The 23,252-nt window shown below is 41.2% G+C and overlaps 1 long non-coding RNA gene across 6 annotated transcripts in view; it reads right to left on the bottom strand.

Annotated features, from left to right (window-relative positions):
* LOC109496181 overlaps positions 1-23,252 on the bottom strand; it is a 255,448-nt gene that overhangs the window by 221,827 nt on the left and 10,369 nt on the right. For 5 of the 6 annotated variants that reach the window (XR_006592396.1, XR_006592395.1, XR_006592393.1 and 2 more), the window contains exon 2: positions 19,323-19,425. This is a non-coding gene — a long non-coding RNA (uncharacterized LOC109496181). Of the gene's footprint in view, positions 1-19,322; positions 19,426-21,866; positions 23,205-23,252 lie in introns of those variants that run through there. The other variant, XR_006592394.1, reaches the window with a different exon arrangement.

Below are 23,252 nucleotides of genomic sequence, written 5' to 3'. Positions count from 1 at the left end.
GTGAGGAAAAGGTAGGATACCATACATCCCAGATTATACCCATTGTCCTGGTGGTTTGTGAGAGAGGAATGGGCAAATACAGAAGTGGAGGAGTCCCTTATGATCTCCCATGAAGAGAGGCAGAGTGGTATTCTCCACTCCACACACGAAGCACCCTCTTTTTCTTTAAGAAAAACGATTTGGTGGCAAGTGAACAAAACATTCACAGGAATAGAAGTCAGGGCCCCAGGGTTGTAGTTTTGTATTTGTTCTTGTCTTCCATTTGGCTTAACAATTTCCAGGAAGTATCAAGTTTGGAAGGCATCTAGTTTCGGGTTTACTGACAGATGTATGTTTTTTATAGTTACTTTCGTGTTTTAATGAATATTATAAAATATCAGATATCAAATGTGCAGAATATAGTTTTAAAATAAATTTATCTAAAACACGAATGAATTATTTAAAGATTCAAATAATAGTACAGAGAACGTTGCAGCAAAAAAATTGTGGGGATGGTTCACAAAAGAAGTTGATTCATAAATCTGGTGTTTAATTCCTTGTGCAACATGCAAGATGTTGTGGTTCAGCCTGATCTTGAACAGTTCCAATGACCAGTTTCTCCTGCTAATCCTTACCCCACACCTCAGCCAGGTCTTTCCTCTTTTTTTTTTTTTTTTTTTTTTTGTCTTGCTTCTATCTTGTGAAGTCATACTGAATTGTTCTCTTGTTTTTTCTTCATGGCTATCCTTTGAATACTTGCAGTCAGTAATCAAAACCTTTTTTTAATGTTCTTTTACTCAGGGCTAACTATTTCTATGGTCCTTTCTCATTGAGAATCTTTATATGCTCTTGTGTGTCATTTTATGAAGAAAGAGACAGAATGCCCACATCTCAAGAGCATGCATTTCTCATGTAATCCACCTGGGATTGTTCCAGAAGAATAATAAGGTTCAACAACTACAAGGCTCAAATTTTTGAAATACTTACCTAAAAATCATCTCATTTGATCCCTTCTGTAACTTTGCGAGGTAGACAGGTAACACTGCCCCCATTTATTAATTAGAAAACTAGGGGATAAAAAATATTAAGTGATTTCCTTTAATTAGAAGAAAAATAATAAAATTTCTGAGCATAAAAATAGAGTCTCTATACACTAATATTTTTGTTTTCTGCTAAATCTGCTGTTCATAGAGTCTTTGGCATCATGAAATCCATAGCCCAAGACGGAAGATAAGACAAACGGAACCACTGGGAAAAAAACAGGAAGGAAAACACAAAGTAAGAAATTAAAAAGAAAAACACACTGGGGCGCCTGGGTGGCACAGTCGGTTAAGCGTCCGACTTCAGCCAGGTCACGATCTCGCGGTCCATGAGTTCGAGCCCCGCGTCGGGCTCTGGGCTGATGGCTCAGAGCCTGGAGCCTGTTTCCTATTCTGTGTCTCCCTCTCTCTCTGCCCCTCCCCCGTTCATGCTCTGTCTCTCTCTGTCCCAAAAATAAATAAACGTTGAAAAAAAAAAAAAGAAAAACACATGTGATCTAGAGAGGGGCAGATGGACAAATCAGAAGGAAACAATGGGTATAAAAGAGGTGTAATGTTACATTTGAGTATTTCAGAGTGGACTGTCTTTCTTCATATTGATTCTTGAACTTGAGCTCCTTAAAGATAGAGCCTGCTGCTTCAGTGGTGTTAGGGAAGCCTCCAAAAAAATGAAATGAAATAAAATAAAGTAAAATAAATATATTCTCCCTAAGGAAGTGAAGAAGTGTCACGACCAGCCCCAGGCTCAGTGACTTGCTAGGAGGAATTACAGGACTTGGTATACAGTTGTACTCACAGCCAAGATTTACTGTAGTGAAAAGGATGTAAAGCAAAATCAACAAAGGTAAAGGCACGTAGAACAAAATCCAAAGGAAACCAAATGCAAGCTTCCAAGGGGCATATCCTGTGGCAGCCACACAGGACACACTTAATTCCCTCAGCAATGGGTTGCTGCAGCACATGTGAAATATTGCCTCCAGTAGAAGCTCACTGGAAACCATGACCTAAGTTTTTATTGGGAATGGGCACATAAGCACCCATTGCCTGGCACATACCAATGTTCCAGAATTCCAGAAGGACAGCAGGGATTCAGCATGAATGATACCATTTGTACAAACAGTTTAAGCACAGTGAGTCACTCTTATCAGTTAGGGGCCACTTCGGATCAGTGTAAGGAACTATTTGGCATTCAAGTTCCCGGATGCCAGCCAAGGCCACTGTTGCAAAGAAGACTTCCTAAGGATGGAGGTCTCAGGTCTACTATGCTAATATTCCTGCAAACACAGTAAATGCTTCATCAATCTTTACTACAATCTCAGGTTGACTGGGCTCTAGAACAGAGTTTCTTTCTTCCTCTTGGAAAAAGGAAGACTAGCCTGTTCTAATAAATAAATACATCATCAGAAATACATTGGGATAATAGAGGACAAAGAGTACAGCCAGGTAGCTAATGACTAAATCCCTCTGATGGATACATAAATCTCCAGTCCCATTGATGATCCCCAAAGAACATTTCTCAGTCCCACCTGAGAGTTAGTACTGGCAACTGAATTATTTCTGTTCCTTAAATCCAACCTAAATCTTCCCTTCTGATTGAACTGGGTCTTTCTATCTGGCTATAAGAAAGCCTTCTATTTCCTGTGGGAGCTCAGATGGTGGTGGTCTTACAGATCATTGGGGTCCACGATGATGTATGCACTGAATCATACCCGAAAGAAGTGAGATGTGGTCCTTAGATCACCACGTCAGGCTTTAAACTTTGAAACATACAAAAGTAATCGATTCAGATTACTTGAGGAAAGCATGTCAGGAGATCTTCAGAGAAAACTGAGTCACTACTTAGCTGTGTCTCCTTGGGCAATTAAACCTCCAAACCTCATTTTTTCTTACCTATAAAATGAAAGAGGCAAGCTATGTGGCCTGCAAAGTCCGTTCTGACTCGAATACCCTCGGATGCAATGGGTTGCACAATACTATATACACACCATTGGCATTATTAAAAAGTCATGATGCTCTTGACTCAAATGCCTTTTATCCCACTCAAATGTAAGGGCAGGATGACAGAAGTCAAGGAGCTGGGGTAGAGGGGGAGTGACATCAAAAGAAATAATTGCTGGGATTAAAAGACCATCTGAATAAAAAAAGGGGTCTTCCAAATATTCTCCCTACTCAGACACTTTTATTTGGATCATCTAGAACTATTTCTCTGTGCACCAACTGAACTCCGCCCCCCCCCCCTTGGTTTTTAATAATAAACCAGCACATTAATTTTTTAAAACAGGAAATGATAGGGCCAAGACTCCATAAACAGCTAAAATGTTAATCACACAAAGGCTCCCAAAGCAATTTCATTCTGGACTCCTCATGGTTATGCATTACAATAGGAATTTTCATCAGAACGCTGGCCTGAGGATGGGCTGCCTGGCAAGCGACATCTACTAAAGCTTGAATCCCTGGGCCACTCTTGAAGGGGCAACCAGGACAGAATGTTCCAAAAAAGACATTTGCACAGAGGGGGTAATAAATCTATGTTGAGGATACTAGGTACTCTGGATATATTACCTCAATTGATTTCAACAACAGTTCATGAGGGGATAAGATTATCACGCTCAGTTCACAGATGATGAAAATGAGGTTCAGAGAAGATTATCATGCTCAGTTCACGGATGATGAAAATGAGGTTCAGAGAAGGTAGGTAACTGTCTGAAGTCAGACAATCACACAGCATGTTAGCATTCCATTGACATGTCCTTGCTGCAGAAAAAATTACCACAATCTTGGCAGGTTAAAGCAACACAATTGTATCATCTCAAAGCTCTTAGGGATCAGGAGTCCAGGTATGACGTTAGCTGGGTCCTCTGCTCAGCTTTCCCCAAGCTAAAATCAAGGTGTCAGCCAGGGTTGCGATTCTTACCTGAGGTTTGCAGTCCTCATCCAAGCTCACTGGTTATTGGCAGAATTCATGTCAGCCAGTAGAGGTCATATACTCCCTTGCCATATGACTCCATTAGTTAATTTATAAGTTGGTTATTTGCTCCCAGGCCAGTCAGTCCCCTCCAGGATAATCTCCCATTTGGTTAACTCAAAGTCAACTGGTTAGTAACCTAACCACAGGAGTGTAGCCTATCATATTCACAGGTGCCACCCATACTTGGGGTGGGGGAGGCAGGAAGATTGAACAGGGTGAAAGAGAGAGCTAGCTGGTCACCTTAGCATTCCACCCACCATGCAAACTCAGTAAATGGCAGAGCTAAGGTATGACTTCAGGTCCGTTTACTTCCAAAGCCATGGTGCTGCCTCCACCTGAGCCAGTCTAGGTTGAAGCGGGAGCCTAGACAGGTACTCCCAATGGTGGCAATTGGTTCAGAAAATTAGAAAAGACAGGTAAAGCCCTAGCTGGCCTGAGTTACTCAGAGGGAAGGGTGGTGGCAAGATCTCGTGCCTAAGTTTCTGGGCAAAGTGTCATCTCTGGATGAGATCATTCTGAGATTCCTCAAAAACAAATGTTCTCAGTTGTAAAGGCCCAGACCATCAGGAGGCATCAGTGGCTACACTTCCTTCTAGATTGGATCCTCCCAAGGCTCCTTTCCTTCTGCTGATTCTTCTTGCCACATTTACAGAGCAACTGCTAAGAGCCAAGAATTTTGGAAGTCAGTGAGATGAAAAGACCAGGCCCTGCCCCCAAGATTTTTAGGTGTTAAGTTTAGGAAAGGGATGAAAGTGAATAGATATAAAATAAATGTGTTCAGGGGGAAAAAAATATATATATATATATATAATATATTTATATATATTTATATTATAAATAAAATATAAATATTTATATAAATATATAAAGTTGGAGAAGAAGTAGCTATATCTCCCTGGGAAGATTCCACAGAGTTCAATCTGACTCCAAAGAGAAAGAGGGTGTTGAGTGGATTAGATGAGAAGTGGTGGGGGTTGGGTGGGGAGGGCATTAGAAGCAGAGGAAACAACTTCCTTGAAACTCCTCAGTGGCTCCCATTGATTCTTGAGATAAAATCCAGGGCCTGAATATGAGCTAGAAGTTCCTATATGATCAAGCTTCTCCTTCCTTTCCAGACAATGCCCCTTGTTAACACCTGTGGTCTGGATTCATCACTGGTCATTCACATGTGTGGTTTCCTCTCTTGGAATATTCTTTATCAGTATACTGCTACCACATATAATTCCCCAACCTACCTTTACACACACACACACACACACACACACACACACACACACACACACACACTTTTCCTGACTTATTACTATTTACTCTTCAGGTCTTGGATTAGACATCACTTCCTCTAGAAAGCCTTCCTCAGTGCCAAAGCCCTGATTTAAAATGCTTACTATAGGTGCTCCTATAACATTGTATCCGTTACCAGCATAGCATTTATCACAGTGTCTTGTACCTGTCTCCTTGAGGCTAGTAGGAGATATAATACAACCAATTTAAGGGACCAGGCTTATCTGCTCACTCTTCCATCTCCAGAAATTACTGGTTACTTAGTAGGTGATCAAAAACCATTTGTTGTATAAATAGACAAAGGGCACAGAGGCAATCCTTGTTCATGGAAGAAAATTAAGGGCATCATAAACTAAACGGAAACTAAATTCCGCAAGTCTTCCATAGCTTAGAGCCTGCACTGGGGTACCTGACATAGACATTAGCAGAAAATTTATATATCTAAGTTATATATGTGTGTGTGTGTGTGTGTGTGTGTGTGTGTGTGTATATACACATGTATGTGACATACATACCATAAGTATATAGCGCATGTACATATGACACATACATATATCATATATATATGATAGTACTTAAAGGAAGATCAGAGAAAAGAGAGACTGTTCTTAAAAAAATATTTAGAACTCTGATTTTCTGTTGGAATCATACTCAAGAAATCAGAATGGTTTTTCATAGTTGTCCATTCCTAAAATCTTGTTTTGGCATGATAACAAGCGATCCCCCCAAATTGCAGTGGCTTAAAGCAAAGGTTTATTTCTTACTCACAATGCATGACCATTAACTACTCCAAATATTGGTCATTCCAGACTCGGGCTAAGGAAACATCCTCTATCCCCAATATATCTATGGGGAAAAGAGACATGATGAATCTAAAATGCTCATCTTAGAAGTGACATATGTTCATTCCATCTGTATTCCATTAAATAAAGCATGTTCACATGGCCACTCCTGACTTCAACAGGGCATCTACATATAAACCTCACAAAAGAAGGGGTTCTTCAAGGAGGGAAAGTGAAATATTTGACAAACAGTAATATAATCCATCACACCAGGCATCAGCAGGCTTTAAACCTCTTTTCTGACATTTGGATTTTCCCTTTTCATTTGTTGGCAATTAAACTTTACAATACCACCCTGTGGTTGTAGTGAAGAAAACAAGTTAAGGTTCTAAAGAGAAAGGATCAGAATGCTCAAGTTGGGACAGTCCCTACAGTTCATAGTCGCAGCACTATATTTTATGAACGCAAAAACTGGCTCAGAGAACCTGATGGCTTCCCCAAGGCAACTGTGCATCATGTGAGAGCTAAGACCAAATCCCAAAGCACTGGTTCTCAGGACTTAGGATCATTCTTCCATTTCCCACATAAGAGGACCCAACTTAATGGCAATGAATCAGACCCACAGCTTTGCACCGCATAGATATAGCTCCTGCCCTTGAACCTGATTCATGGTACTGCTGAGAGAACTCCCCCAGTGCAATGAGCTACAATAGGGCTTTTCTCAAACCAATTCTCACTCTGTTGAGAGAGGCTGTGATTATGCTCAGTTCTTTGCCTGTTTTATAGCTTGGTACTGACATAGTGAGAACATCTACAATAAAAAACATCTATAGGGCTTTGTTTCCTTTTGTATAAATTCATTGTCTAGAATTTGGCAGTCCCATGTCTTGGTGATTTATCAGAATTAGTCTATTTAGGAAGGAGCGCCTTGCTCAACTGAAACCTGTTCTCTTTATTTTACCCAAACCCTAGTATTGTCATGTAGCTTCAACTAAACTCAGGTACGTATTTTAAAGTAACAAAACAAAACAATTCTTCTCCTAAAGCCTCTCTATTCTAATCTTTATCATGCTCCTTGGTTGTATAATGAACACTATTTCTTCATCACTTTCTTCTCCAGTGACACTCCATATATTTTGACTACACAATCCAAAGGCTACCTTCACTTAGGAGTTGGTCAAATCTTAGAAATGGCAGAAAATGTAATGAAACAAAGAGCTGTTTTTAAAGATAAAGTATGGTTTATTTAGACTTTTGTCCTCAGTTTTTAACATAAGATTTTCCATATATCGTGGATTTTATGTCCTTCAAATTGTCTATGTAAAAACAGGAGCACATACTCCAATGTTCTCAAATCCTTAAGAAAAAGATATGTGCATACTAATGCACACTATTAGCATTTTGTTTATTCTCTGATTTTTGAGTCCATTATTTTACTCTCTCTTGTTTGCTGTTTTTTGATACATTTAGGGCTGCACTTTTTTTTCTTCTAATAGATTCACGGTATTGACGTGCAAGGCTCAGGGCTAAGAATTGAGCAAACAGTAGACATGTGGAGGAGTCTGAGGATACAGAGATTGAGTTATTCTAAGAAATGAAATAAATGTTCACTACCCACAGAGAGGTTAAAAATTTTTTTCTGACAATTTTAGGATTTGGAGTCTAAAAAGGTTGTTTTGGGGTTCCCCCACCCCTAAATTGTATTCTGACACCCTCTTCTCATTTGCTGGCTCTGGGCAAAGGATACATAGAAGAAACTTATATGGCTTATTTTGAACAGCTCCTAGGAATTTGATAAGTGAATTTACCTTCTAATGATTTGTTGTTCTGCAATTTATATCCACACATACACATATATAACACAGGTGTAGTATTTCCCTCAGGGTTCTCCAACATAAATAAGCTCAATGATGTCATGTCAGACAAGAGAAATTCTTCAAAGAAAGCCAGCTTGGCATATAGAATCCAGATTATCAGGAGTATATCTGAGTAGGTAGACTGTGTGCTGAAAAGCTGCTCTCTACAATGCCAGAGTGTGGAAAGGCTGAAAAGTTTGGTTACTATTCTTAGAAGACATCAGCAAGGTCTGGACAGATCACTGGACTAGGATGAAGAAGCCATCTTTATGCCCTGGAGACCTAGGAACTTGACCTGCTCCATGACTTCATTTCCACAGCTCAGTTTATGTGCTTTTGGCCATGCTAACTACACGACGACCCTTTCTCTCTTTACCTAAACACAGCTGACATAATATAAAACATATGGCCAAACACCATGATTCTATACCACAGTACCTTTTCCATATTAATTATTCTCCTGTATATAAAAATAGCACATGTTCACTATAGAAAATACTGGAAAATAAGAAAAGTATAAAAAAGAAAAATTGTATGAAATGTTACTGCTCAGACATAAAACTTCTAGAAAGTGACTTAACCTTTTTGCTTCTTAGTTTTCCTACCTTAGTTTTCCTACCAAAATTCAGATAAAAGTAATGCCTGCCTCACACAACTAGTATAACAATTCAATCAGTGAGTTAGTATATGTGAATGCTTAAAGCCTTGTCTGGCCATAATGGATACTCAACAAATGTTGGCTACTATTATCTTACGTATATATAGTAAGTATAGCTTACTGTCCCCCCGCTTTTTTTAACTTAAAATAAAATACAAACTGTCTCCCCACCTTCACTGCTATAACCCTAGTCTTAAGCCAGCATCATCATCTCTCTCCTGAATTACTGCAATGATAATTTACTTTATGTCCTCAGTAGGACCTACAGTCTAGTCTCCATATAGCAGTTAAGATCATTTGTTACAAATATAAATCAGATCATATTGCTCTCCTACTTAAAACTTTCCAATGGTTTCCAGTTACACATAAAATGAAATATATTTACTTACATATTAGAAATATGTAATATATCTACTATATTTATCATTTAAGGATTGGATTCCACTTCATGCCAAAAAACTCTGGTTCGTGTAGCCCAGCCAAACAGGAATCCGGAGGCAGGTTTTCAAGAATGCGAGTAAGACCCGCAGGGCGCCCTCAAGCTCCCAGGTGCCTTTCAACTGCCAGCCCCAAAATTGTCAGCCCAAGGCTCTCGATCTCATGGTGGCGAGGCACTGCTACATTTTTAGGATATTGTCCATGTTCCAGAAAGAAAGAACTAAAAGGGTAGAGGTCAAAGTCCTCCATCTGCATACTGATTTCACTGGACATCTTCATTGCCATGGACATACCACACTGCCCCCCTCCTCGTCCCTACTTCAGGTATAAGAGACACCAGGAAAACCAGCATTTTCATTATATACATTGATGCTTGACATTGAACGATTTCCTCTGTGAGAAAGAGGAGAGATGGGGTGTTAGGGTGAGCAACCAGCAGTACCTGCCAGCCGCTGGCCTACAACATCCTTCCTCATGCCTACTTGCTCTACCTCTCTCTCCTTGACACTATGTCCAGACACACTGGCCTTAGTCCTTAGTGTGCACCAAACATCTGCCTGACTCAAGAGAGGTCATTAGCCTTGCTTTCCCTTCTGCCTAGAAGGTTCTACCCAGTAGTTGGCAGATGACTGGCTCCTTCTCTTCATCAGGTCTTAGTGAACATGTAACTTCTTCATGGAGTCTTGATTCCCCGTGCAGGGTCACCCCTCTTCTCCCCCCACCCAATTTGCTTCACAGCTCTTATCACTAGTTGAAATTACACTGTTTTAATTTATTTGTTTATCCTCTGTCTCCTTGACCAGGACATAAGATGCAAGAGAGCTGGGCCTTTACTCTTGACTGTATCCCAAGTGCTCAAAACAGAGCCTGGAACACAAGAAGTGTTAGATTTGGTGAGCAAATGTCGAATGCATTACAATCACATTCTGTTTTCATTAAATGCTATTCAAGAGATTTAACAGCTGTAAAATATGCCACTGAATAAATGTTAACACTATTAACTGCTTCCTATGGCTTGCTACTATAGTAAGCTGAATAATGGTCCCCCAAACATGTCTACATCGTAATCCCTGGAAACTGAGAATGTTACCTTATAAGGTGAAAGGGATTTGTAGATGTAGACAAATAAAAGATCTTAAATTTAAGAGATTAAGCTTAAAAAATATTACCTTGGATTATTTTCACGGACCTGATGTAATCGTAACGGTCCTCATACAAAGGATGCAGGAAGAGTCAAAATTAGAGGAGAAGGCAATATAATGATGAATCAGATTAAAATGATGAACTTTGAAGATGGAGGAAGGGGGCCACAAGCCAAGGAACACGGGTGGCCAACAGAGTGGAAAGAAGACAAGGAAACAACATCCCCTCAGAGAACCTCACCACAAATCAATCCTGACGCCGCTGGAGCCCCTTTGAAGCAACCAACTTGAGCAATGGAAACCTGCGTAAGGTAGAAGGGCCCCTGGTGACCTCCTCCCTGCTAGCTGAATACAAACAGGCTCGTTAGACCACCTGCCTCACAATACCCATAAGCCCCAGCTGACCAATGAGTTACTGACACCTAGTCACAGGTACCAAAAAAGGAAAATTCCGTATGTTCCCATACCTCCTCACCTCCCCACTTTACTACAGCCTCCACGCACCTCCTCATGGCAGACACTTTCTCCTTCAGTGTCCTGCCCTCTGCTTCCTTGGAATGTGTTCACTAAAGTTCTATCTCCTTTATTCTGCCGTGAGTGAATTCTTTCACTGCCCACGCCTCCAGCCTCCACCCAGTTGGGTCACCCCACATACACCTTGACTTTAGCTCAGCAAAAGTGATGGCACACTTCTGACCTCCAGAACTTTAAGAATGGATATGTGTGTCAAAGTCACTAAATCTGAAACAGTTTGTTGCAGCAGCAATAGGAAACTAATATAGACATTTAGGTTTTCTTCCCTCTAAGTATTTACTTAAATAACATGATGTCGTAAAGAACTTCATTTTGCAGGTATTTTTGTCTGCCTTTCCAATGATTTCATTAGAATAGTTTCCTAGAGGCAGAATTCCAGTAAGCTTGCACCACCATACAAGCTCCCAGGCTGTACCAGGGTAAATGCCTGAGCAACCTGGCTGTTTAGACATCAGCTATTTTGAGACATAACCACAGGGTCTACAAAGAATTAGCCCACTTTGTGCAACAATCACACAAACACAAAGAGATTGCTTTCCAGGGGAAAGAACGCATATAAAAAATAAAAACAAGGGTGCTTTTTTCCTTTTTTTCATTCTTATCATTAACATTATAGAAGAGAAATGGGGAGGAGGAAGAGTTAAAATATAAGGCCAGAAAAAGCTCAAGTTCAGCTCCAAAGATCTACACACCTTTGATACCTGCCAGATGGGCTTTTGAAGTGCAAAACAAGATCAGATCCCTAAGGGAAGGCTGACACTCAAGTCCTGACCTGTGAATTAATCAGAGAAGCCTCTGGATGTGAACAGACCTCAGGCTTAGGGTGTGGTCTGTGTAGGCTGTTTGGCCAGGGTGGTCTCCATGACAAAAGAGAGAAATAATTTACTTGGGGGCCAAGTGACCAGTGTGGGGTCCCTCAGGGCAGAGCATGTCAATGACCCTCCCTCAGCACAGACAAGGAGGCTGTTGCAAATATTTCAGTATGGAAACTCATGAATGATAACTTCTGTGTTCTCCAAAATTTTCCTGCATTCCACCCCAGAACCTTGCAAATCAAAGCGTGTTTTGTACACCAGCAGCATTGCCATTGCATGGGAGTTTGTTAAAAATGCAGGTCTTGGGGTGCCTGGGTGGCTCCTCTGCCTTCAGCTCAGGTCATGATCTCATGTTCGTGAGTTTGAGCCCTGTGTCGGGCTCTGTGCTGACAGCTCAAAGCCTGGATGGTGCCTTCTTCAGACTCTGTGTCTCCCTCTCTGTCCCTCCCCACTCACGCTTTGTCTCTCTCTCAAAAATAAATAAACATTACAAAAAAAATTTAAAAATGCAGATCTCGAGCAACATACAGACCTTATGGAATCAGTAACTACATTTTAACGGTATCGCCATGTGATTCTTAGGCACCTTGCAGTCTGAAAACATAGGCCCTAGAGTCTAAGCTGCATAAAGGCAGAACGTTTGTTGCCTTTGTTCAGTGCTGTACTTCCAGTGCTGCAAACACAGCCTGCCATTGCTTGAAGGGGCTCAGTAAATATTTGTTTTAAGAATGATTAAATGAGTGAATGTACTGATTCTTACACGTTGAAGCTGAATTTGAAAAGATAAGGTACTTGTGTATTATATTCTTTGTATTTTACACACATATCCACAGGTGCATGCATGCACACACGTACTAAAGTCAAAGAATATTTTTTCAATCCATACTTCAGATGCATGAGCACAACCTTAAGTAGCAGCACCTGAGCAGGGCAGGGGCAAAGAGAGAGAGAGAATCTTGAGCAGGCTCCATGCTCAGCACAGAGCATGATGCAGGGCTTGATCCCATGACCCTGGGATCATGACCTGAGCCGAAATCAAGAGTTGGACGCTCAACTGACGGAGTCACCCAGGGGCCCCAAGATGAACTTTTTTCCTGGCCATTGTGAAAGCCAAAATTGAGAGGACATTCAGATTAGAGAGCTGGAATGAGCCTGGAGAAGTTACTGTCACAGCTGTAAAGAGGATGCAGGTCTATGGTTTACTCCACTGTCAAAAAGTCATACCTCTCCTGGGGCACAAATGGATCAAGACTCAGAGGGGGATGACAGCTCAGGATCCTGAACCAGAAGGGATCTAAGCAGGCTGGCCCTAAGCATGGGTATGACAGACTACAGAGATTCCAACTCCATCCTTGGCATAAATGCAGCTTTGCGGACTTCTTTCTAGGAACCATTCATACAAGATAGCGGTCATGTCACCATGACCCTGATGGCCTGAAGATTTTGCGCACCATGTGAGCCTCCCCAGAATGTTGAGTGATCCTAGCAAGGGGCCTCTGCGATGATGGAGATTTAATTATCCTTCAGCCTTGTGATATAAAGACTGAGTCCGACTTCATTTCACTTAAAGAAATAAAGTGTGACATTTCCCTTGTTTATCATTTCTTTTTAATTTTTTGTTATGCATATTTTCAATAGACGCAAAGGGCAAAAAGGAAAAATATATAATGAACCTTCATTACCTATTATCTAGTCTCAAGAAATATCAATATATTGCTAAACTTGTTTCATGTGTACCTCCCACTCTTCATTCTGTGCTGGAAATTTTTATTTAACAGCTATACTGAGGTATAATATCCTTGGAATTCACTCATTATAAGAGCACAGGTCAATGGTTTTTAGTAAAAGTATACAGATGTGCAAATGTCACCACAAACCGGTTTTACAGCAACGTCATCGCCCTTGGGCCCCACAGACTCCCTCCTCCCCACTCTTGTACCTATTTACAGTCAATTCCCAGACCAGGCTAGCAACTGCTGATCTGCTTTAGTCTCTATAAATTGCCTCCTGGGCTTCATATAGAGAGAATTACACAATATGTAATCTAGTTTCTGGATTCTCTCAGCATAGCGGTCTCCTCCATGTTGTAGTGTATATAAGGAGGTCCATTCTTTTTATTACTGAAGAGTATTCCAATGTGTGATTATACCACATTTTGTTTAAGCATTTTCATGTTGATGGACATATGGATCTAGTCTGAGGTTTCTGTGTTATAATAACACTGTGAACATTCACTTACAAGTTTTGTGTATTATATTTTCATTTTTCTTGGGTAGATTACATTAAGTCTGAAATTGCTGAGTCATATAGTAGCTTTTTAAAAATTAAAAAAAATTTATTTTAGAGAGAGAAAGTGCATGCACATGAACAGGGGAGAGGGGTGGGGCGGGCAGGGAGAGGAGGGAGAGAGAGAGAGAGAGTGAGAGAGAGAGAGAGAATATCTTAAGCAGGCTCCATCCTCAGACATAGGGCTCAATCCCATGCCCCTGGGATCATGACCTGAGCCAAAATCAAGAGTTAGATGCTCAACCAACTGAGCCACACAGGCATCCCTCATATGGTAGCTTTTTAAGAGACTGAGAACTTGTCTTCCAACGTGGTTGCACCATTTTACCTCCCATCAGCAATGTGTGAAAGTTCCAGTTTCTCCACACCCTCTCCAACACTTATTTTTGTCTCTTTTTTATTATAGCCATTCCAGTGCACTGAAGTCGTTGTGGTTTTCATTTGCATTTCCTTAACGTCTAATGATGTTGAACATCCTTTCAGGTATTTGTGAACACTTCATACATCTTTTCTAGTGAAAAGTCGATTCAAATATTGTGCCTATGTATTAAATGCATTGTCCATCTTATTATTAAGGTAAAAGAGTGTTTTTATATATTCCAGACATAAGTCCTTTATGAAATACATGATTTGCCAAATTTTTTGCAAGCCAGTCTGTAGCTTGTTCTTTCATTTGGTTAATGATGTTTTTTGAGCCCTTGGGACCATTGATGGTGACAGTATCTGCTCACTCAGAATGTGTAGGGGTCTCATTTACCTACAGTTAGCTCGTTTGGCTACAATGGATGATTGGGAAACCAGTTTCAGTGGAAACTTCTCAACCTCTACAAAGCACCAAGATCTGTACCTGGAGAAAGTAGTTCTGGCCCAGCTTCTGGCTCACAGGATGGCCCAGGAGAGGGGCAGCATAGGGGGTAGCAAAATCCCTAAGGATTGTGATAGCAGGGAAGGAGAATTAACATCTTCCAATTCCCAAACATGGAATGTTTCTCCATTCGTTTACACCTTCTTTAATTTTTGTCACCAACGTTTTATAGTTTTTCAGCATACAAGTCTTACACTCCTTTTGTTAAATTTATTCCTAAGTATTTTATTCTTCTTGGTGTGACTGAGTGAAACTGTTTTCTAAATCTCATTTTCAGATTGCTCATTGTCAGTATATAAAATTGCAATTGATTTTTATAAATCGATCTTGTATCCTGTGACCTTGATGAACTCACTTATTATTTCCAGTTGTTTTTTTTTTTTTTTTTTTTTTCTGGAGGTTTCCATAGGACTCTAAACATACAAGTAAGACATTTTTTGGCATTGTGTGTTTATATAATAAAATTTATAGCAACCTGATTTTAAATTAAACAAATTTGCACTCAAAATTATTCCAATTATAGTGTTGCATATGCTTCAAGGGCAGAGTGAGAGAGGTGTCATTGGGCCATCCTGTGAATCATAGGTCATCTGCAGCCTGTCTTACCTCTTCTACATCCTTATGAGACAGCCTTTTAGTTGGGGATTTGGCCAAAATGTGCCTGTAACTATAGGATTGTGTCATTGTGTCATTGAGAACCACTGGAAAATTGCTTGACCTAAGATACGTCCTTAAGAAAGATTCTAGGGAGTCAGAAATGGTCCTCAGGAGCAGGAGCAGCATGGAAAGAAACAAACCAGAAGGCAATGTATTTTGATGCACCCATACGAAAAGTATAAAAATGTAAGAAGAGGTATCTTCCCCACTTCACAGAGGGCATAGATAATGGTGCAAAATTGGCATTTTGAGTCTTTCACAGGGGATAACATTCAAAGATCTAGATGAAGTTAGTGAAAGAAGAGGTGTGGCAATGACTAACTTACTGCCATAAAAGTCACAAAATCCTAATACTGTAATATAATTGAATCCCAATGCACTGATTTAGCGTGTGTAAAGCACTTAGCAGAGTTTGCTTAATAATATATGTTAAATAAATAAATGGTAGCTATTTATAATATTACTATTACTTTTGCAATTAAGATGAGAGGCCTTCTGTGCTGTGTATAGTCAGTATTTATTTACTTAAGAGCAGTTCCCTGCTCAATTTGGTGGTCATTTCAAAGACCATTGCTATGGGTCTCTGGAAGTACATAAGGCAATTCAGGATAGAGGTGGGCTTCAGAGGAAAACTTTAAAAAAGATGACAAACACCAAAACCCATGGAACCACCCATGGAAATCAAAACTACACACTGCTTTTCCCATGGCCATTGTGGCATTATTCACAGTAGCCACGACAGGGAAACAACTAAGTGTCCATCGTGTATATGGAGATATATACATGTATATGCACGCACATGCACACACACACACACACACACACACACACACACACACACACAATGGAATATTATTCAGCCATGAGAAAGAAGGAAATTCTGCTATTTGTGACAATAGGGATGAACTTTGAGAGCGCTATGCTAAGTGAAATAAACCAGAGAAAGATAAGCACTGAATGGTATCACCTACATAGGGAATCTAAAAAAGCTAAGCTCATAGAAACAGAGAGCGGAGTGGTAACTATCAGGGGCTGGGGGCTAGGGGGAAATTGAGGAAATGTTTTTCAAAGGGTACAAACTTCCAGTTATAAGATAAATAAATTCTGGAGATCTAATGTACAGCATGGTGACTATAGCTAATAATCCTATATTATATACTTGAAAGTTACTATGAGAGCAGATATTAAATGTTCTTACCACACACACAAAAATGGTAATTATGTGATGTGATGGAGGTGTTAGCTAACAGTATCATGGTAATCATTTTGCACTTTATAAGTGTACCAAATCAACACATTGTACGTTAAACTTACATAATGTTATACATCAATTAAAGCCCAATAAAGCTGGGAGAAAAAGACAACAAAGTGCTTGTAGAGAGACTAGTGAATAAATGCGTGCATCTGTACATCTGAATGTTTATATTCAGAAAATCTATTTCAAGCTTATTCGTAATCATATTTAATTGCATCTTTAATTTCTAAATTGCTAGATTAAGAAATGAGCTCCCTTCTCATTGATAACTGCAATTGCCTGACAAAAAGGAGGCTGTGTGGCCAGGGACTGCAGCCTGAAGGGGCAGTTTCAGAACAAGAGACGTCTCCTCCCCTCCCTTACCTTCCCTCTCCTTGCCTCCTCTCCTCACCCCTGCTCTAGCTAAGGGCACAGCCCTCTAACCCTGGAGGTTACAGTATCACTGATTTGGGAAGAGAGGTTCTTTTGGCTACATCTAGTTCATCTGGCTACAACATACAACCCAGAAACCAAGTTCAACTTGGTTGGAAGATTTTCAGACCCTACAAAGCACAGGAATCCACATCTGGAGAAACCACCTGTGTCTTGCCCAGTCTCTGTGCTCCAAGTAACTGAAAGCCAAAGCCGGTCTGACAGGATGGCCCAGGGCAGGAGCCCCCAGAAGTGGCCTGAATGCAGTAAGGTAGCAAGAATGCTACCTGGGTGGCCAGCCCTTCAAGAGAAATTGACATTGCTGGGGCTTCCTGGTCACAAGGCATTCTCTGCCTATCTCAGCCTCTCTGCTCCTAAGCAGACAGATAATCCTACAGCCAGGAGAGAGAGGCCCGGGTTGCTAAAAGAAGCAGGGAGCCGGCACATTGATTTCATCTGTGTGATGCCTGGCATATAGGGGCTGCTGCCTCAGGAAATGCTGCACTAAGTGGAATGAACATTCTAGACTCAACTTTGCCACGTGCCAAGTGAAGCCATTTCCCTTCTTTTTTCATTTCTGCTTCTGTGTTTTAAAAATGTATGATAATTGCTACCTACAAGGTTGCATCTAGGATAAAAAAGGAACATACGCTAGAATGTTCTTTGTGAGGTCCAAACACCACATGAATAGGAACCAAAACTTGACAAGCTGCCTCCATGGTGCTATGTCTGAACTTGGCTCAGATATTAATATTTAAGTGCCTAGAAGTATGGCCCGTTTTCTTACTGACATTCTTCTAACAAAGACAATTTAAGTTAGAAGATGAGACATATTATTTTAATAGAATTCTATAAAGGTATTTTCATTTGATGGAGGTAGATATGGTCACAAACTTTTTTTTTTTTTTTTTTTTTTTTTGGTCCCTGAATGGGTCCCTGTACAAAACTACATTGTTGATCATGGCTCTAATTGGTTCCCTTGTTTCAGCCTGACAGTCTCTCAGATTCATTCTTCACACTGCCAGCCTGCTGTGGCTCAAAGACAAATCTGAGGTTGACTCCTCTTTTTCCCTAAAGACCCGTATCCAATCAGTCAAGTCTTATGGATTTTGCTTCCTTAATATCTCTCAAATCCAGCCATTTCTCTCCATCCCACCTGACATGCCTCCATTTTAAGTCACTATCATTTCTCACTGAAACTAAGGAACTAGCAGCCCACAGGGTCACTCCTAGGGGCCCCCCTGTGTTGCTCTTTTGTCTGGATCCCTGTCCCCTAACTGCAGCCAGAATTATCTTCCTGAAGTGCAAATGCTACCAGTAACTCCCTGCTGGGACCTGGGATTGTCAGGATCATCAGGATAAACCCCGCCCCCCCTCCCCCCACTGCTGGACCAGGTGTCCCTGCTCTTTCAGGTCTAGGTTCAAGCCCTTGCTCAGCTCCTTTGCCGGACCTTGCACCATTCATACCGCACTTTCCCCTCTGGTCATTCCTAGCTATGTAAGGCCCCCTGTGCCAAGTTCTCAGGAGGGCGCCTTCTCTGTTACGGCTCCATGACCACTGCCTTCACATGCCCTGTCTCTTCATTGTGGTCACCTCCTCTGGGGATCCTTCTCAGGACGCCTAGGACTGGACTAGGTGCTCTTCCACAGCACTTACCACCTTTCTTACTTATTTGCACTTTTACTTATCTGTTTGCTGCTAAGGCTCATCAACCAAACTATCAGCTCCCTGAGAGCATGAACAGATCTTTGTTCCTGGTATATCCCAGTATGTTGTATTCTTGCACAGATTTCTTCCCATCTCCTAGCTCCAGGGAATACTGATAACTGATGGCTCAAAGCCGAGTCCTTCGATGGGCATTGCCCCAGGCTGCGAAAACCTGCCTTCCCTGCAGCCACAGCCCCCTCTCAGGGACACTGGGCTACCAATGACCGGGTGACATTGGCATACAAATGCCTGGCCTCCTTTCTATGAGACAACTCTAAAGGGTTAGCGCCAACACTCCCGGTAAGACTGGGCTGGGCCTCAGCCGCAACCCCATGGAGCACCTGCTTTTCTCCTAGCCCCGTCCTGCTATCCTCACTTTCAGTCAGGTGTCTCTCCCCAAAATATTCCCCAGTAAACCATCTGCACAAAATTCACAATTCTCAGTCTATTGCCAGGGAACCCAGTCAAAAACAGTCCTCCTCCCCAAAACAGTTCCTGGCACATAGTAGGTGCCCAAAATGTATCTGACATATGAACAACCAATGAACAAGGGCCTTTTTAAAGCCAACTCTCAGAGCAGAAAATTTATATCACTCATGTTTCTATTTCCAGGCCCAGCACAGGAGTGACTACTTAATTTTTACTTGCTTGAATGGTCCTTCCAAAGTTCTCTCTTATGGCCAAGGGAGTAGTCTTCTGGAGGTATATGGCTCCTTTCTTTAGCCATCAGGTCCAAAGTGATAAAAGCTAGAAGCATCAAAGGAATGTAACATTACTCTGCATGATAATGAAATTTACTGCCTTCAAAGAAAGAAAAAATTATGTGGCAAATTATAAAGCAGTTAAAAAACACTGTTTTTCATTAGGGTTTACAGGGACGGTGTTCTCCCTGAGAATTAAAATAACTTTATGGAGAGCTGTGTGCTTTTCTAATAAATCTAAAGAATCTAATAAATCCCCTAACAGACCTGCTGTGGAGGATATATGCCCTGAATGATGCTGTGAGACTTGAAGCACCATGACCTCCTCCTCCTGAACCACTCTGCAGCTCTTTGGGTTATCAGAAGAAAACACTGACTGTCCAAATAAAACCTCTAGGAATCTACACTGAACTCAATGGCTTGGACTTGGGGAAATGTCTTAGCAAGGAAAATCACAATGGGTCCTGGAAGGACCTAATGGGTAAAGGTTAGAGTTTTCCAGAACATGAATAGAGTTACAATGGGGAAATCCAGAAGATAAGGCTCCCTAGGATATAAGGGCAAAGCTAGGGATAGGGAAGTTAGATTAGAAACTGTGGAGGTATTTAAAGAGGACACATCTGAGAAAGGGTTGACTTCTCAGTCACCACACATACACGTTTGGACCCTGGGGAAGTTATATTTAGTACTTGGCTCTAATTTTTTTTCTTTTTAAACAGACTATTTTTTTTTTAGAGCAGTTTTAGGTTCACAGCAAAATTGGTCAGAGGGTACAGAGAATCCTCACATACCCCCTGCCCCCACACACGCATAGCCTCCTCTATTACCAACATCCTCCACCAGAGTGTATATTTGTTATGATTGATTAACCTACCTTGATACATTCTCACCCAAACTCCATACTTTACATTCGGGTTTATTCTTGGTGTTTTATATTCTATGGGTTTGAACAAGTGTATAGTAACATTTACCTACTATTACAGTATCATGAAGAGTAGTTTCTATCCCCTAAAAACATCTGTGGGTCAGTTCCCTTTAAAATGGCCCAGTCCTGGGGCACCTGGGTGGCTCAGTTGGTTAAGCGTGCATTCTTGATTTTGGCTGAGGTCATGATCTCACAGTTTGTGAGACTGAGCCCCGGGTAGGGCTCTACACTGAGTATAGAACCTGCTTGGGATTCTCTCTCATTCTCTCTCTCTCTCAAAATAAATAAATAAACTTAAAAAATTACCTGGGCCTTCAGCAAAGAAAGTTATGTATATGTATACATGTATCCACATAGCTTGACACTCTAAAGTGGTGATTCTGGGGAGGCTGAGGGTTGAGATCTACAGCAACATTCTATTGAGGGATGGCCTTCAGGACTTCTATGTGGTCGGGTGCAGTATCATAAGTGGGGCTCATCACCAAACAATAAGTGTCAGGGAAGAGGCCCAGTGGTAAGAAACAGCTATCAAATGGATAATTCAAGAAAGTTTCATGATGTGAAGGCTGTTTTTGTCCACACAAACCCAAGACAGTAAACTTCTCGGGTTACATTCTCTCTCCCCCAGGGAGATTCATACTGCACCTCAACACATCAAAGTCTGCAGGAATTTCTATTAGTGAAGAAAACTGCCTAACTTCTTTTAACACCACATTCTCCAAAAACTCTCTCTCAATATCTACTAGTATTCATGGTACCCCATGTGAGGACTGCTACACAACCAACTGAAGAGGTTTATTTTTTTTTTTAATTTTTTTAATGTTTATTGATTTGTGAGAGAGAGAGAGAGAGAGAGAGAGAGAGAGAGAGAGAGAGAGAGACCAAGCATGAACAGGGGAGGGGAAGAGAGAGAGGAAGACACAGATCCGAAGCAGGCTCCAGGCTCTGAGCTGTCAGCACAGAGCCGGACATGGGGCTTGAACTCACGAACCATGAGATCATGACTTGAGCCAAAGTCAGATACTCAACTGACTGAGCCAGCCAGGGGCCCCTGAAGGGCTTTATTTTAACAGTAGTGTGGTATAAGCAGAGAGGATATTCTTGGAGAGTTATGCGATCATAAAAATGCCTGGAGATGTTGGCCCTATAAAGACGGTGCTACAATGTTTCCATCTCAGTCTTACCAGGTGTAGAATGAGGACAGTGGCTAAGGGACAGAAAAAGGAGAGCCAACAGTGTCATTGCTGAGGACAAATTGAGGAGACCTGGTCACTCATTTCTATGAGGATGGGGATCCAAGAAGAAGGAGGAATCTTATAATCATAAAACTTTAGGACAGGAGGGGAGCCTGGCTGGCTCAGTCGATTGAATGTCTGTCTTCGGCTCAGGTCATGATCTCACATTTGGTGGGTTCAAACTCCATGTCAGGCTCTGTGCTGACACCTCTGAGCCTGGATCCTGCTTCAGATTCTGTGTCTCCCTCTCTCTGCCCCTCCCCTGCTCATGCACTCTCTCTCTCTCAAAAATAAACATACAAATAAAAAAAATAAAAAAAAAAACACCTTTAGGGCAGAAAATGAGCTTTACGATCATCTACTTTGGTCTTCAAACTTGTATTCAGCCTTTGGACCTCCAAACAACCAAGTTTCCAGGGGAAACCTAAAATGCAGACCAGAAGAAAGCAGAGGTGTGGGCATGCTTTACCAAATAACACAGAAAGGAAGAGTGTAGGGGAGGAATCCTGGTGCTTCCCGTTGTGAAATTTTGGCTGGGAATTTTTAGAACATTTTAGATCTGAGAGAAGTGCCTCAACATACAGACCTCACAATTCAAGTAGCATTTTCTCCCGCTCTCAAAATATTCCTGGATAACAAGTTTCAGAGGCAGGAATATTTCACACAAATAATTTTAGAGGCCTTGCTTTATGACAAGACCTGTACTTTGGTAGTTAAAAGCTGCATACTGGAGCTGACAGAGACTAGTTCTGAGCTCTATCACACTCCTCCATATGTTAACATCCAACAAATTGCTCAACTTGTCTGTGCACACTTAAGTTTTCCCACCAATAAAACTGAGATAATAATAGTGTCCATTTTCTAGGGATATTGTGAAAATGGAATGAACTTTTCTGACAGAAATGCTTAGCACAACACCAGACACAAAGCAAACAACAAATTTAGCTCGTTATTTAATTAACATTAGCTCCTTATTTAAGACGGCCGCTGCACACCAAGTACTATGCTAGGTACTAGAGAGATGGAATGGAACCAGGTACTTTTAAAGCCTTCAAATACTAAGTGCGTTCATTTATCCAACACTTATTTTTTCCAAGAATTTTACTTATGTTATCTCTTGTGGTGACTTAAAATATGACCACAAATTCTTAGACACTCCCTTCAAAAAAATAGAGCCTGATTCTCCTCCCCTTGAGTGAAGGTTGGACCAAGTGGCTTGCTTCTAGCACGTAGAATAGGCAAGAGTGACGATTTGTGACTCCCAAGACAGGTCACAAAAGGCATGTGGCCTCTCCTGCCTTTCTTGGATAACTCTCTCTGTGGGGAAGCCAGTTGTCATTTTGTGAGGAAAAAGCCAGCAGTCTTGTGAAGATGTCTACGTTGCAGGCACTGAGGCCTCCTGCCAAGAGCTAGCACTAACTTGCCAATTGTGTGAAAGAGACACTATGGAAACAAGTCCTCTACCCCCAGTCAAGCCTTTGGAAGACGGCAGCCCTGGCCACCATCTTGACTGCAACCTCATGAGAGACACTGTGCTGGAAATCACCCAGATAAGTTTCTCAGATTCCTAGAACCACAGAAATTCTGTGAGAGGAAAAATTATTTTAAGCAACTAAATTTCAGGGGTTAATTTGTTAGATAGATAGCTGATCCTCAAAAAGCCCCTGACACAGATAAATTGTGGTCCATTTTATAGATGAGCAAATCAAGGGC

This window comes from Felis catus, chromosome F2 (assembly GCF_018350175.1).
Source record: "Felis catus isolate Fca126 chromosome F2, F.catus_Fca126_mat1.0, whole genome shotgun sequence".
NCBI lineage: Eukaryota > Metazoa > Chordata > Mammalia > Carnivora > Felidae > Felis > Felis catus.
This window is presented reverse-complemented; position numbering and strand designations above follow the sequence as displayed.